This window comes from Lissotriton vulgaris, chromosome 12, assembly GCF_964263255.1.
Source record: "Lissotriton vulgaris chromosome 12, aLisVul1.2, whole genome shotgun sequence".
In the NCBI taxonomy this organism is placed as follows: domain Eukaryota; kingdom Metazoa; phylum Chordata; class Amphibia; order Caudata; family Salamandridae; genus Lissotriton; species Lissotriton vulgaris.
Window position 1 is genome coordinate 517,031,561 of NC_141700.1, and position 16,071 is coordinate 517,047,631.

General features: G+C 47.8%; 1 protein-coding gene across 2 annotated transcripts in view; it reads right to left on the bottom strand.

The window, feature by feature from the left end:
- Positions 1–16,071, bottom strand: part of VAC14 (VAC14 component of PIKFYVE complex) — a 1,981,056-nt gene that overhangs the window by 437,676 nt on the left and 1,527,309 nt on the right. The window lies entirely within an intron of this gene.

Sequence of the window (16,071 nt, forward strand, 5' to 3'; positions counted from 1 at the left end):
TGAAATGATCACGTTAGACATCTCTAGTCTATATACGAGTATCAATCACGGAAATGGTTTGGAAGCCATCTAATATTTCCTGAATGGCCGCTCTTTGAAATACATGGAACATTAAGCTATGTAGCTTGAATTTGTAGACTATTGTTTGAATAACATTTTTCTTTTTCAAGACCTGCTGATCAGACAAATACAGGGCACGGCTATGGGTACCTGCTTCGCCTCCAGCTATGCAAATCTTTTCGTGGGCTGGTGGGAAAAGAAATGCGTTACTTACCTGTAACTGCAGTTATCTAGTATTGGTGTCTTTCATAGATTCACATGCCTGAATCATTCCCCGTCGTCGAGACGGGAGTCTCCGGTACATAGAAAAGTAATGTCCTATAGACATACATAGAGAAAAGTAGGCCTAAGGGCCTTGCCTTAGTAGCCTATCTATGTCCTTTTGTAAAAAGGACCAAACTCCAGAAGGTAGCCAATCAGCTACCACCTCCCTCTAGAACCTTCCTGTCAGGAGCCTTAGTCTCTCAGATTTTCGTACCCACCAAGCTAGGTAGGCGTAATACTTGTTAGAGAAAGAAGTGAGTCCTTCCAGGGGAGGTGGGAGGGTTGCATGTGAATATATGAAAGACACAAATACTGGATAACTGCAGTTACAGGTAAGTAACGCATTTCTTATCCAGTATTATGGGTGTCTTTCATAGATTCACATGCCTGAATCAGAGTAGCAAGCAACACATTATGCACATTTCTGATGGTACAGCATACAGCAGTCTGAGATAATACATATCATGTGACTAAGAGCCATCAACAAGTAACAAGAAATAAGTACATAAATGTGCATACCAGCGAAGGATGGCGGGAAGGAGGAAGGCTCACCTCACTGGAATAGATGGCGAAGCACAGCCTGGCCCACTGCTGCATCCTGCATCAGTTCCGTATCCAGGCAGTAGTGCCTGGTGAAGGTATGCGCCGACTTCCAGGTCGCTGCCCTGCAAATGTCCAATATTGGCACCCCAGCAAAGACCGCTGCCGATGTGGACACAGCTCTTGTAGAATGAGCACTTACTTTGGAGTGCAATGGACGTCCGGCTTTGTCGTGGCAAAAGGCAATTGCCGAAGATATCCATCGTGAAATACTTTGCTTGGAAAGCGGCATGCCTTTTCTTGGTCTACTGAAAGCGATGAAAAGCTGGTTCGTTTTCTTAAAATGTTTTGTCTTGTTGAGGTAAAATTTAAGACACCTCTTCAGATCCAAAGAGTGCAGGGATTTTTCAGCTGCCGTGCTGGGATTTGGGAAGAATGATCGGAGGACTAGAGGTTCATTTAAATGGAAGTCCGAAGGGACCTTAGGAATAAATCAAGGATTAGTTCTTAAAACCACTCTGTCTTCCTTAAACTGCATGAAGGGATTTTGTATGGAAAGAGCCTGTAGTTCGCTGACCCTTCTTGCTGAGGTCAGGGCCAATAGAAGGGCCCTTTTCCAGGAGAAGTATTTGACATCTGCCCTGTGAATGGGCTCGAAAGGGTGTTTCATCAATTGGTTGAGGACCACATTGAGATCCCATGTTGGTGGAACTCTCTGTGGGCGAGGAAAGGATCTGTAAAGCCCCTTAAGGAATTGTTTTATTAACCTGTGTGACCAGAGAGAGGGTCCTTTTGAAGTTCTTGTAAAGCGAGAAATTGCTGCCAAATGTACTCTGATAGAGGCATGCGCAAGTCCCGCCTGTGCCAGGTGTAGCAGATATGGTAGTACCTGCTCCGGAGTAGCCTTAAAGGGATGTAGATCTTTGTCCTTACACCAAATGCAAAAGCGTTTCCATTTTAACAAATAGGTCTTGTTTGTGCTCTCTGCTCTTGCTTTCGCGAGGACATCTTTGCACTCCTGCGGAATGTCTAGTTGGCAGAACTCTCGGTACTCAGGAGCCAAGCCGATAATCTGAGAGATTTCAGATTCGGGTGCTGTACTTGGCCGTTGGACATCGTGAGCAGGGACGGATGTTGGCCCAGACGGATTGGCGGGTGGACTGAGAGGCGATGGAGGTCCGTGAACCAATACTGCCTCGGCCAGAACGGGGCAATCATAATGAGGGTGCAGTGCTATGTCTTCATTTTTCGGAGGACTCTTGGTATCAGGGGAAATGGCGGAAATGCGTACGCAAACACGTTGCGCCATGCGATGGAAAATGCATTTCCGAGGGACCGCAATTGGGGATGCCAACTTGCGAAGTTACGGCATTTGGCGTTCTCCCAGGTGGCAAAAAGATCGATTTGCGGTCTTCCCCATTCCGAAAAGATGTGATCCAGCACTTCTTGTTCTAGCTCCCATTCGTGGGACAGCGATCTCTGTCTGCTTAGAGCATCTGCTATGATGTTGTCCTTGCCTGGGACATACTCCGCTGACAGCGTGATACTGTGGAGCACAAGCCAGTTCCAGAGTTTCTGCGATTCGTGTGATAGTGTGAGCGAACGCGTTCCTCCCTGTTTGTTCAAGTAGTGCATTGTCGTAGTGTTGTCGGTCCTGACAAGCACTGGGGAGTTCTTGATGCGCGGTAGGAAAGTCTGCAGAGATAGAAAAATTGCTCTCAGCTCTAGGAGGTTGATATGGAGCTGCTTTTCCTGGTCCGTCCACTTGCCGCTGATCTGCAGCTCTTGCAGGACCGCTCCCCAACCCTCTAGGGTGGCATCCGTAGTTATCACGTGTGGAGCTGCAGGCAGCAGGAATGTTAGCCCTTGCGAGAGTTTTTTGGGCGACCTCCACCATAGCAAGGCCTTGGTCATTTGCTGAGTTATCACAATGCGATCCTCGAAAGAGCCTGTGCTCTGAGTCCATTGCCTGGTCAAGGCCTCCTGCAGAGGGCGCATTCTGAGCCGACAGTGTGGAATAAGCAGGATACATGAGGACATCATCCCCAGGAGGGACTTGAAAGTACGGACCAGCAAAGTTTTTCTCGAGGCCACTGCGGGGGCTAGAGTGATAAGCTTGTGCTTCCTTTCCTGAGATGGGAATGCTTTTGAACATTCCGTATCCAATGTCGCCCCGAGAAAGGTAAGAACTTGGGAGGGCTGTAAGGTTGACTTCTTGTGATTGAGCGTCAGACCCAGTTGCTGGAAAAGATTGAGACAGGCGCTGGAGGACTTGATTGCGCCTTTTATAGATGGTGCTTTTATCAGCCAGTCGTCCAGGTATGGGAAGACTTGGTGTCCCTGCTGTTGTTGGAGAGCTGTCACTGGGGAGAGGCACTTGGTGAAAATCCTGGGTGCCGACTTGAGGCCAAATGGGAGGACACAGAATTTATAGTGCTGACCTGCCACTGCGAATCTGAGGAATTTCCTGTGGCCTTTGCGAATAGGGATGTGGTAATATGCGTCTTGCAGGTCTAAAGATGTCATAAAGTCTCCTTCCTCTAGTGACCCCAAGATCTCCTGGATAGTCACCATACGGAACGATTGACTCTTCAAGAGTGTGTTGAGTGCCCTGAGGTCTAGGATGTGCCTCCATTTCTTCCCTTTCTTTTGTATTAGAAAGAAGCGGGAATAGAATCCCTTTCCTCTGTGAGCTGTTGGTACTCGCTCTATCGCTCCTTTCTTTAACATTGAAGCGACCTCTTGAAGGAGTAATCGTAAACGCCTGTGTTGAAGCTTGCGAGGAGGAGTTGTCGGGGGGAATTGAATTGAATTGAATTCCAACAAATGTCCGAATTGGATCAATTGGAGCACCCACCGATCCGTTGTAATTGATCTCCAACTGTCGAGGAAGTGTGTCAGTTTTCCTCCAAGTTTGAAAAAATGAGATTGTGGACGGACTGGCTATTGGAAAAGGTCATTGGCGTTCGCCAGCGGTTTTCCGTTGGTTTTTCCCCCTATAGTTGGACCTTCCATACGAGGTCTGGCGCCCTTGTTGCTGCTGTCGCTGTTGATATTGCGATCTGCCTTGGTTATAGGAGTATGTGGTAAGAACCTCTGTAAGAGGATTGACCTCTACCCCTGCTCCCTCGAAAGGACTGGTTCTTAAACTGCAATGTGCCCAGCGCTCGTGCCGTGTCCGTATCTTTTTTGATCGTTTGTAGGGCCTCATCGATTTTCTCCCCAAAAAGGTGCTGGCCGTCATATGGCATGTCCAGTACCTTAGTTTGGACCTCTTGGCAAAAGGATGTAGCCTTAAGCCACTCCTGCCTTCGCAAGACCGTGGCCCCTGCTAGCTGTCTGAAGCCGGTCATTGCCACATCTACGGCACAATCGAAAATTTCCGATGCCGATGTTTGGCCCTCCTTAAGGAGTGATTGAACTTCCTCTTTCAAATTATCTGGTAGTTCCGCCAGATACGGGGCAATATCCTCCCACAATTGCCTATTGTAGCGGCCTAGTAGCGCAATGGAATTAGCCACTTTCACAGTCATGGCCGACGTGGCGGAAAAGCCTTTGCCTATACTGTCAAGCTTCCTGCCCTCCTTGTCCGGTGGGGCTGACAATGGAGATGCCGGATTCCTAGAGTTCTTTTGTGCTGCCTGGGTAACCACAGAATCTGGCTTAGGATGCCCAGTAAGGCAGGCTGGTGCTGTTGTTGGTGCCTTATACTTCTTGCCCAGCCGTGGAACTACTGCGGAGACCGAGGCTGGTGTCTGCATCAGCTGTTTTCCCTGTTCCCATATGTGCTCTATGATAGGAATTGATCTTGTCGTTTTCCTAACCGGGTCTTTAAAATCATATAGGAAGTAGTCTGTTTCATGGGATTCCATTGTCATAAGGAATCTCGTGGCCGCTCTCTCCACTAAATTGTGAAATCCGCCAATGTCCACTGGCGGTGAGTCCGATGTAGTGGGTTCAGATGTGGCCGGAGATGGAGCGATGTAATCCTCATCGTCCCTATGGTCGGACTGGTCGTCCCGAACCTCTCCCTCTTCTGGTTCTTCGACTTCTTCGTCAGAAGACGGGACATTGTGCACTGGTTCTCTTTCCTGACGGATCACCAAAGGTGATGGTCTAGGTCGTGAGGATGGTGTCGGTCCAGATGTAACTGGATTTGCTTCCATTGATGGGGCAGTGGTTGGTTCAGGAAAGCGTTGCTTGTAGTCTTGGATCAAGAACCGTAAGTCTGAAACTATAGACACAGGAAGGCATACCATAGGTGTAACCTCCTCTGGACATGCAAATGTTCAGTCTCTTCTGTATAAACCACCTCATCGCCCTCTTCATCAGTGCTTTGGCACTTTACTATGAGATCTGAAGGACTTGTGGCCTGTCCGTACTGGTCTTCGTCTGATTCCTCGTCCTGCAATAGACGTCACGGGGAGTAACTTTTGTACCCTACTTGGAGACGTTAAGTCAGGGGTTATAGGTTGTTTCGTGCTCTTTTTCGTAGGCGGCTGACTGGCAGCTGACAACGGAGAAATCAAGTCTTCTTCAGCGCTGAGGTAAGCGTCGACGAAATCGTCATCGACGACGGCGTAGGCTTCCTGAAGGCAGAAAGCTCCTTGTCAGACATTGTAGATCTTGCCTCAGAAGACTTTTTGACAGTCTTTTTAGGAGGAACGTCTGTAGGGCTAAGGGAAGCAACCCTTGGCCTCTTCAAGGATAATTTAGATGAAACTGAAGCCATCTCACCGTCCTCTGAAGACTCCAGGTCGTCTCTGGTTTTCCGCCTGTTCAACCAGAGGAGCAGCCGGCCTTCTCTGCCTTTTAGTGTTTTTGTAGAGAATGTTCTACAAATTCTACACTCTTTAGGAGAATGGTCTGGATAAAGACAGTATAAGCAGGTTTCATGCTTATCATCGACGTGGAGCCTCTTCTTACCACAAGAAGAGCAAGCTCTGAAGAGACCCTTCTTCTGTTGATCAGCCATGGTGTATTTATGAAGGAAATATTCAATTTCTGAGAAGAAAAGAGATTAAATTAGGAAACCTGAGGAGAACTCAGGTGGAGACTCCCTAGCACAACGTGCGGTAGAAAATCTGAGAGACTGAGGCTCCTGACAGGAAGGTTCTAGAGGGAGGTGGTAGCTGATTGGCTACCTTCTGGAGTTTGGTCCTTTTTACAAAAGGACATAGATAGGCTACTAAGGCAAGGCCCTTAGGCCTACTTTTCTCTATGTATGTCTATAGGACATTATTTTTCTATGTACCGGGGACTCCCGTCTCGTCGACGGGGAATGATTCAGGCATGTGAATCTATGAAAGACACCCATAATACTGGATAAGCAGGTGGCCTGGTCTGATGCCAATGAAGAATAAACCAGTAATATCGGTCAGTTGGAACCGATATGTAGAGGATTTATTCATCATATGCAATGGGACTGAAGAATCAGCTCTGGAATATGTTAAATTACTGAATATGAACGATTTAAATCTCAAATTCGCTGGAGGGATTAGCAAAACATCTGTTAACTTTCTAGACTTAAAACTATTTGTATCTAATGGAAGGCTGTATACAATTTTGCACAGAAAGCCTACAGCGGGTAACTCCGTTTTACATGCCAGCAGCTGTCATCTGGATAAATTAAAAAACAGTATTCCATATGGTGAATTGTTGCGGATTAAAATAAATTGCACAAGAGAGTGTGATTTCCAGGTGGCAGCGGCTGACAGTATAGCAAGATTTCAAGTGCGAGCTTACTTGAGGGAGGTCCTTTTGAGGGTCAAGAAGAAAGTGGATACCAGACCAAGAATAGAACTGGTCATTGGGATTTCTACCACTAGAATGAAAAAACCTAGAGCCTTTGAAACACAGTTGAAGGATTGCAGAATGATCACTGAATATTCCAGTAATGCTAATGACATAAGAAAATCATTGAAAAGAAGTTGGCACATTTTAAAAGCTAATCCTATTATGGGGGAAGATATTGCCAGATCTCCCTTGCTGACATTCAGGAAGGCACTGTCATTAAAAGATCATTTGGTACAAAGCCACTATGTGAAAGAGAACAGACCGTCAGGTTTTGGTCTAATAAAGAGTTTTTTCCCTTGCGGGAGATGCCAGACCTGTAAGAACAGTCACAAGGTTTTATCTTATGAGGAACCCGGGCCTAAGACTCCTAAAGTAATTTGAAAATTTATGAATTGTAATACCAGCCACACAGTATACTGTTTAGTATGTCTGTGTGGATTGAGGTATATCAAAAGTATTATGCATCCGACTAAAAAACGGATTTTGGAACATCTCAGAGCCAAGGATGTTACTTATCCGGTGGCAAGGCACTTAGTAAGCCATCATAGCAGTAACAAGGATCTGTTACGCTACTTCTGTTTGGACCATGTGACCAAAGATATAAGAGGTGGGGATAGACAGCTAAAGCTTCTGAGATTGGAGTCCAGATATATTATAGACATACAAACAAAGATGCCCCCATGGATTGAACAGTGGGGAAGAGTTAGCCATACATTTGTAAGATTTAAGCATTGGAATCCGGACTATGTATACTAGCATGATGAAATTAAGGGGAACTTTTCAATTATAGGGTGAGTGAATGGGTGTTGTATATATCAATTGTGTTGTTTTGATATACAAGTTTTATGTTTTGGATATGCCAATTATGGGCTAAATAATGAGTTTATCCAGCTCATGTATTAACCGATGTATTTGTGTGCCCATTTAGGGCGAGATATTTTGCTTCAGTGAATGCTTTCAAAGAAAATTGACATAAATTAAGTATGCTAATTTGCCTCTGTGTCCTTGTTGAATTCCATTTCGGCCGAAATGGAATTCAACAAGGACAGCAGTCCTTTGTTAATTTTGACACTATTAACCCACCAATGTATTTTGTATTTAAGTAACGCTGTCTCGTGCTGGCGGTTGATATTGAAAAACCCCCATAAAATGTGGGTTACAAACTCCTGTGAGTGCTGGTATCTTGTATACTTTGAAGCTGTAATATATATATAAAATCGTATTTTGATTTGCCTATAAGATTGGTGCTGCTTGACAAATCTTCAAACAACTTTTTTTAAAAAGTGCCCAGTGATTCTTGTTGCGTATGGAAAGTTTTGAGGTGATCCATCAAGCGGAGCCGAAAAAAAAGAGGGGGGTCCAGGGAATTGCCTTTTTGTGAATTGGTATAAATCTGTTCAGTGATTGTGGAGTTATTAACTGAAATCCAAATTTGTGTGTATATATATATATATATATATATATATATATATATATATATATATATATATATATATATATATATATATATATATATATAATCCTCTGAGGATCCGACAATCCCCATGCTCCTCAAATGTGATTGGTTGTTAACACTTCAAACCAGAAAGTGTTGCCAGTCATCTTGGCAGTTGGCTTGAGCAGAGTCCCACAAAAAACCTAAAAAGGGAAGATAAGAGAGCTGGGTAGGATTACCCTGACCCCCTAGGGCTCCTTGGGGGGGGGGGGGCGAGGAGGGGGGGGCGTCCCACAGGGACCCCAAGGCCAAAAAAGGCATTTTGTTTTATTTTTGACTGAGTCAAGCAGGATCCACGGATCTCGCTGAAAAAAAAAAGAAATACAGAAGCGAGGGCTCCCGTGCTTTTGTAATATTGAGCCCCGGATGGGCCGGGACCTGGGTGCATGCACCATATATGTATAAGGGGGTTGCATGGGACACCCCCTCCCAGGGCTCAATAAAAGCCCTGGAACTGCCACCTCCAGGGAATTGTCTATAATTTAAGTAGGGGATGCCTGTGCGGGACCGCCACCTCCCCAGGGCAAATGGGAAATGAATGGGGGGTGACCCCCCGCAACACCTGGGACCGATACCTCCTCAAACTAAAATGAAATTAATGTGGAGGGCCTGTGACGAACCCCCGCAGTCCTGAGGACTGCCAACTGCCTGGGACAAATAATGATAATTAAAGTCAGCTCCTGCTATGCCCCGGGGTGCCCACCTCCAGGACATAGCTGTTTGCTACAGCTTGGCAGGAGCTTTCCCACTTCCGCCAAGCCATAGCAAACACTCCGTTTCTAGCAAGTGAGAACATAAAAAATGCTCTCACTTGCAAGAAGCGGAGCACAATTTCTTTTACAGAGAGGAAGCTGAATGTTTAGCTGCTCCCTCCCTGTTAAAGCAATGCCGGCTTCCGCGGGAGCCCAAAAGATGAAAGTGAGTGCCCTGGGGCCAAAATCGACGTATTTATTATAAAAAAGGCTGCACCCTAGCCCGGAGAGGGGGGGGGGGTGGGTGGGGGGGGGGGGTGGGTAGGTGTATGGTCGGTCAAGCGCTTCCCAATCCTAGTAAAAAAAAAATGTTAAATCGGGCCCGGCAAGTCACTGGAGGCTCGACCCCCTTTCACCTACACTCTGCAAACACGCCTCCTAGCACACTACCAGTAGGGTGATGAAGTCCCCTTGGCTATAGAGGGTCCTTGGGGCCAACAATCCCTCCTGTTACTTCCAGTAATTCCCACACAGCTGGATTCCTGAGAGCTAGTCAGAGGCCCTCCCCCTTTCTTCACCACTCTGAAAACACTAGTAACAGTTAAAAAAACCTTAGACATGCACTTAAAAAAACAAAGGTTGCAGGGATGTTATAGTTAGGACATAGAATTTGAAAATCCTTAGAAATTCAATGAAACAACCAAAGGTTACATGGACGTTATAGTTAGGAAACAGAATTTTAAAAATCTTAGAAATTCACTGAAAAAACTTAAGGTTACAGGGACATTATACTTAGGCTCAGATTTCGCTTGTACAAAACCAGCGAAATTCAGCAGTTATAGTTTCCTGAGCTAACTATAACTTATGCCCCTGCAATGCACTGCTTATAACCTCACGTATGCAAAAACAACAGTTGATGGACAGAATGGAGAACAATGTCATACACTCACCCCAGTACAGAGATCTGGGCCTAAATCCATTGTTTTTTTGCACTCCACACCACAATATTGACGCTGCGGTGCCGGTCACTGACACCACTGTGCACCCGTGCTTGTGGATCCCCTGCCCCTGATTGAAAGCCACGGGGAATTGCTCGGGGGGCTGGCCTGGTGCGGCCTGGTGAGAACTGTGGAGTGCCGCGGCTGGTGCGAGAGAGCCGCCGCCGTCATTTTGTTGATTACAGCAGGAGCGCTACCTGGAGCTGGGAAGCTCAAGCCGTGGAACTAACTTCGGGCGCAAAGGGGCACCAGGACAGGCTGCTGGTGGTGCGTAGTGCCCCTCCCCCATAATATTGAGGTCAGTGGAAGTTAAGTGCGGGCGGTGTTGTAGAAGTGGAGCTGTATTGAAGATAGAATTGTGTGGGGAGACGTCCGTGGGTGCCAGGCACAGGGGAGAAGTGAGTGCGGAGGAGTTACAGTGCGCTCCCTACTGCATTGGCTGCCGGTGGCTGTGTGCTAACGCGTGCTGGGACCGCTGCTCGGCTGGGACACACAGAGGAGGCCGGTCTGGTGGACCTGCGGGACAGCGGAGAGAGCCTATATGTGTAGCCTGGCCTTTCTTTATTTTCCCCGTGCGAATACCTAGAGGCGCTCCCTGCGGAGGCGGCAGGAGGGGGAATACGGGACGTTGCCTGGTCAGTATGTGTAGTATGGTTGGGGGACTGAACGGGCTGAGAAGTGCCTCAAGTGAAGTGCCCAGGTTGATATCCCTCTCGAGACTGGCGAAGACGGTGCACCTACTTACCTGGACTGCGCAGGTTTGAAGATTGCGGTACTGAAGGTTGTGCCTGTGCTGCCTGCGCACTTGCAGCTGCTGGTGGTTTTTACTACGCTGCTGCTTGGACAGAACTGTGACCATGGGCAAGCCGGACACAAGGCAGCTCCGGATCAATTTTGAAAAAAAGTCATCCAAACAGGCGGACACCGATGCTGAAAGGCAAGATCATAAGGAGGAAGCGGGCTCAGGGCAACTACCGGAAGAAGACGTGAGATCCATGTTTAGAGTTCAAAATGAGCTTGCAAGGTATAGATTCCAAGATGGATACCCTAGCGGAACGCATGGATAGAATTACACAACGGATGGATAAGCAAGAAGGGCGGGTCAGTATCCTCGAAACGCGAGTGACCGAAACTGAAGAGGGTCAGACCGAAGTTGAGAAAAAACTGCGTGGTATGGATAAGGTACTAGAAGTTATTCAGCAGAAGAACGAGGATTTGGAAGCGAGGTTGCGAAGGAACAACGTGCGAATCACGGGAGTTGCGGAAACAACAGATATCCAGAATATGGAGAGATACATTGAGGTCATGATGAAAGACTTATTTGGACCAGAACTATCCACGATGTTCCTCATTGAAAGAGCCAATAGATCGCTGGGACCGAAGCGGAGGCCGGGAGCACCAGCACGGTCCATAATAGCGAGAGTGCTAAATTACAGAGACCGTGACACCATACTTCGACTGGCCAGGGAAAAAGGCGCGATTCAATAACAGGGGAATAATATCGCCCTGTACCCTGATTTTACACTGCAGGTGCAGGCAGCCCGCAGGGAATTCATTCCCGCCAAAAAAATCTTCCAACAAATAGGAACGAAATATGCACTGATATATCCGTCCGAATTGCGGGTGCAGGGCCATGAAAAGCCCATGTTTTTCATGGACGCTAAGGCAGCCCTAGGACTGGTGAATGAACAGCGTAAAGGAAATCAGTCTGGTGAGGAGCAGGTGGAGGCCGGAATGAGCGATAATGATTAAAGGCGCACTGCAGGTTACGCTGGTTGTGGGGCTACATGTGGCACCTATGGATGTGCTGCTTGGGGGACTGTTGACGACTGGTAAGATAAGCACATGTCTGCCTGAAAGAGGACCCGTAGTCACAAGTATTGTTGTTTTCTATTTATGCCATAGTAAATTGAACTTTGCAATTGCGAACTTTCTGGACACTGGGTGGGTGATTGTATGCTCGGCCACCCTGCCATGAGTGCAGGGCTGTCTGCCGGCGACCCAGCACACCCCTTGGGATGATTCCCTCACTCTGGCTGCATATATTGGTTGGATTACTGTTGTGGGTAGTGGGAGGGGGGTTTGCACAACCTGATTGGGGGGTTGGTGTGGGCGGGGGTGGGAGGGATGTTCGGTTTGTTAAGTTTACACCGTCATACACTGCACTACGTAGGAGACACAACGAAGGGTCGACGTACACTTTGAAATGCTTTACTAAGCAAGGATTTGGAGCTTTGCTACTGTACCTATATGTCACCAGGCTGGGGCGGCGCACTATGGGCGGCAGCGGGCTTGGTGGGCAAGAAATGTACATATTTACTGATGCAGAGACACACTAGCTTGACCTCCTTAACGTGCCTCACGTGGAATGTGCATGGCCTGAATGATCGCAGGAAAGCACGGCTAATCCATTCTTATCTCTCACGACACGGGGTAGATATATGATTTTTACAGGAGACTCATTTAACCAGCGCTTTAGCGGGGGTGCTGAAGACTAAACGATGGGGTGAAATTGTCGAGGCTGGTTACTCCACCTACTCTAGAGGTGTGGCGATACTATTGCGTAGGGGACTACATTGGCAGACACACCACAAAATAACGGACAAGGAGGGTAGATATATTATACTGCCCCCCATTAAGAGGTGGATTGCCCCCCATTAAGAGGTGGACCCAAGTGGCTCTACAGATTAACTCCCTCAATATGGAATTTGACTTAAGGGCAGTCAATGGGAGGTCCAAATCAGATCTGAAAGGGGCCCTCACCTACAATAGGCCAAATCATACATCTAGAATAGATTACATTCTTCTCGATGTATGTTTATGGGGTGCCCTAAGGGATATGGAGATCAAGTCGACAATTGAGAGTGACCACAATCTCCTCTCTCTTGTCCACTCCCGCCAGTGGCTTAAGGGTAGGGAGAAACCCCTCCCCCATATGGCCCTCAACCCCCAGGGAGTTACTATTGATAATTGTGGCCGACGGTTGAAGTGGGCTAAATTTACCTTATCCCCAGAGAAAGTGGCAGCCGTAGGGTCTCTCCTGCTCGCAGCTTCGAATAAACTAGATTTGTCTTCCCAAGTGTTTGAGGAGGTCTCGTTGACCTTCTGTAACCTAACCAGGGAATTAAGTAATCTATTTATCCTCCCTGGTAGGTGTTCGGGAGCTAACATCAGGGAGAAACCGCCCATCAAACAGGGATGGTACACAAAAAAATGCAGGGCCATGAAAAAATCCTTGGTGGGAGCAGTCAAATCTAAATCTCAAGTAGCTACCAGGCTTGCAAGGAAGGATTATTACCGGACCTTGAGGGCAGCGAAAAAGGAGTGGGAGGAGAAGTTCTGGGCGGACCTCTTGGCAGCTAGCATAAGAAGGAATGCCAGGGGTTTTTGGAGCCTGGTCAGGAACAGGGATAGGCCGGTTGCCACGCTGGTCACTTGTAATATTCCTGCTCAGAGTTGGTATAACCACTTTGATGCCCTTTATTCCCTGCCTGATGGGGTCATCCGCGATTCCTTATCCCCGGTGGTCGAGGCAATGGTTGGTCCCCCGATGTCTTCACCGCCAAGGAGGTTGAAGACGTAATAAAGACCCTGGTCCCACTAAAAGCTGCAGGACCAGATGGGATTCCTGGCGACCTGCTACGAGCCTATCCCAAAGAATGGGGCCATCTGGTTGCTTCCTTATTGAATGCAATTTTGGGGGGAGGTCCTGTACCCGACTCTTGGAAAGGGGCGGAGGTTGTCCCGATATTCAAAAAGGGATGTTGGGACAGCCCTGCCAACTATAGGCCCATAAGCCTTATTGACTCTTCCCAGAAGGTGGCAGGGAAGGCGATTCTGGGGAGGGTTCTCCAATGGGTGGATGACAATAAGATTCTGTCAGACCTCCAGGTGGCTTCCGGTCGGGAACTGGAACTATTGAACAGGCCTTCAGACTAATGCTCCTGCACTGGAAGGTGATGGTGCTGGGCAAGGGCAGTCTTTATTTGGCCTTTATAGATCTGAAGACTGCCTTTGACCTGGTACCTAGGGAGGAATTGTGGAGGGTCCTGCAGAACATGGGGTTGCCCCCCTACATTCTGTCGCTCCTAATTAAACTACACTCAGGGAATTATGCGCCGGTGGGGTATGGGGGGGGGAAGACCGATAGGATCCCGGTGTGCAGGGGTGTCCGCCAGGGATGTGTGCTAGCCCCCACCCTATTCTCTTTGTATGTGAATGGGATGGTGGACACTTACAAAAAGAACCGGCCGATGCACCCTCCCTGGCGGGCATCCGGATCCCTACTCTGCTTTTCGCAGATGATACTCTGCTCATTTCGAAGACCCCCCAAGGCCTGCAAAAGCTTCTCGACCGTTTCCAGGAGTTCTGTTCCCTGAGGGGACTGGTGATCAATATCGATAAGACCAAATATTTGGTCATGAATCCCCCCAGGAAACTAGGGCGTCCACCGGTCCTGAATGATTGTCCACTGGAGAAGGTAGCAGAGTTTGATTACCTGGGAATCCGGCTTAGTGACTCCATGAGTTGGACTCCGCATATTAATAAAATGCTTCTCAGCCATAAAAGGGTGGGCGGTGCGTTACTCAGGGAACACTGCTCTTCCCCCAAACATTGCATGGCCCCTGTTATTGATATCTATAAAGCTAGAGGGGTCTCCGCTGCACTATATGGGGCAGAGCTGTGGGGCACTTGTAATTTGAGGTATTAGCCAAAGTGGAGAGCAAATTTTGAACGATCTGATGGCTCTCCCCTTGAGCACACCCACAGTTCTCGTACTACTGGACCTGGGATGTAGATCGATTGTGGATCAGGCACGACTACGGCCCCTGGTGTTGTGGGCTCGTTTGTGGAGGGTCCCCGAACATGCCTCATACGCTGAGGGCCTGTCCGAGGTGATGGCCATGGGGGTTGGCACAGGGTAAAGTGGTTGAGGGATGTCAAAAGCCTCTTGGGGGAGCTGGGATTGGGCGAAGCATGGGTTACTCGATCTGCCCCACCCAAAGCCACCCTGAAGAAACTGTACTGGGACTGGGTCTCTCTCAAACTCATTAGCAACCCACGTCACTGCAATTCCACCTCAGCTTTTCTACGAATCAAAGACGTGGTGGCCTACGAACCCTATCTTGATCTGGTTTCCATCGCATTTGATAGGGCATTGTATTTTAGGTTTAGGGTGGGCACCCTACCAGTAGGCAATTTGCTATCGAGATGGAAATCGACCTCCCAGCATTCCCCCTATTGTGCCCTATGTTCCACGCGGGTGGAGACGGTTGCTCACATCCTTTTTGAATGTCTGGACTATTGTAACCCAAGGAAGCGTTGGCTCAAACCAGTGTGCAGATCATTTGGCACCCGCCAATATTCAGTGGCCCTACGGATTCTATTAACAGACACTTCTGCCCTTGTAGTTTGTGGCATCTCAAAATTTTCAAAATGGTCTTGGTTGATCCGTTCAAATAGGCTTTCTGTATCAATTTAATTCTTTTTTAATTGTATTTATCCAAATGTTTTTATCGTCTTTTTTATCCCTTTGGATGTTTTGTTATGTACAGTTGGTGAATGCCTTTTTTTAAATATTTGTTGTACGTACTGCTTTTAAGATATTTTTATGTATTGAAATAAAGCATATCAACCAATTATACTGCAGGGGACACTGTGCCACACCCCTATGGCGTTAGTAAATACATATCGACCAAATACTGATGACCCTGACTTCTTTCAGAGCGTCTGGCAGAAAATACAGACGCTGGGCCACACTGCAGTCATGTGGGGAGGGGATTTTAACGTAGTGCTCTCGCCGTCTGCCGAAATGAAAGGCTCGTCCCGCATTCATCACCAGAGAGCGGCGGCAATGATACATACTATAATGGAAGATCTTCAATTATTCGACCCCTGGAGAACATTACACCTGTTAGCAAGGGAGGGGACGTGCATTACACACCAGCTAAACACGTGGTCTCGCATAGACTTCTGGCTGTTATCTAAAGATATACACGCCTGGCTGTTGAACGCTACACACTTACCCCGCACCTTCTCAGACCACTCCCCTGTTCAGCTGCAAATAGGCTGCCCGCCTGCGTATGCCCAGCCCTTTACGTGGAGGTTCCCATCGACGGCATTGTTAGACCTGACCTTTCGAGAGGGATTAAGGGAGAAAATAACGGAATATTTCGAGCTAAATGAGGGCACAGTGGACTCACCGGGTACACTTTGGGAGTCATTT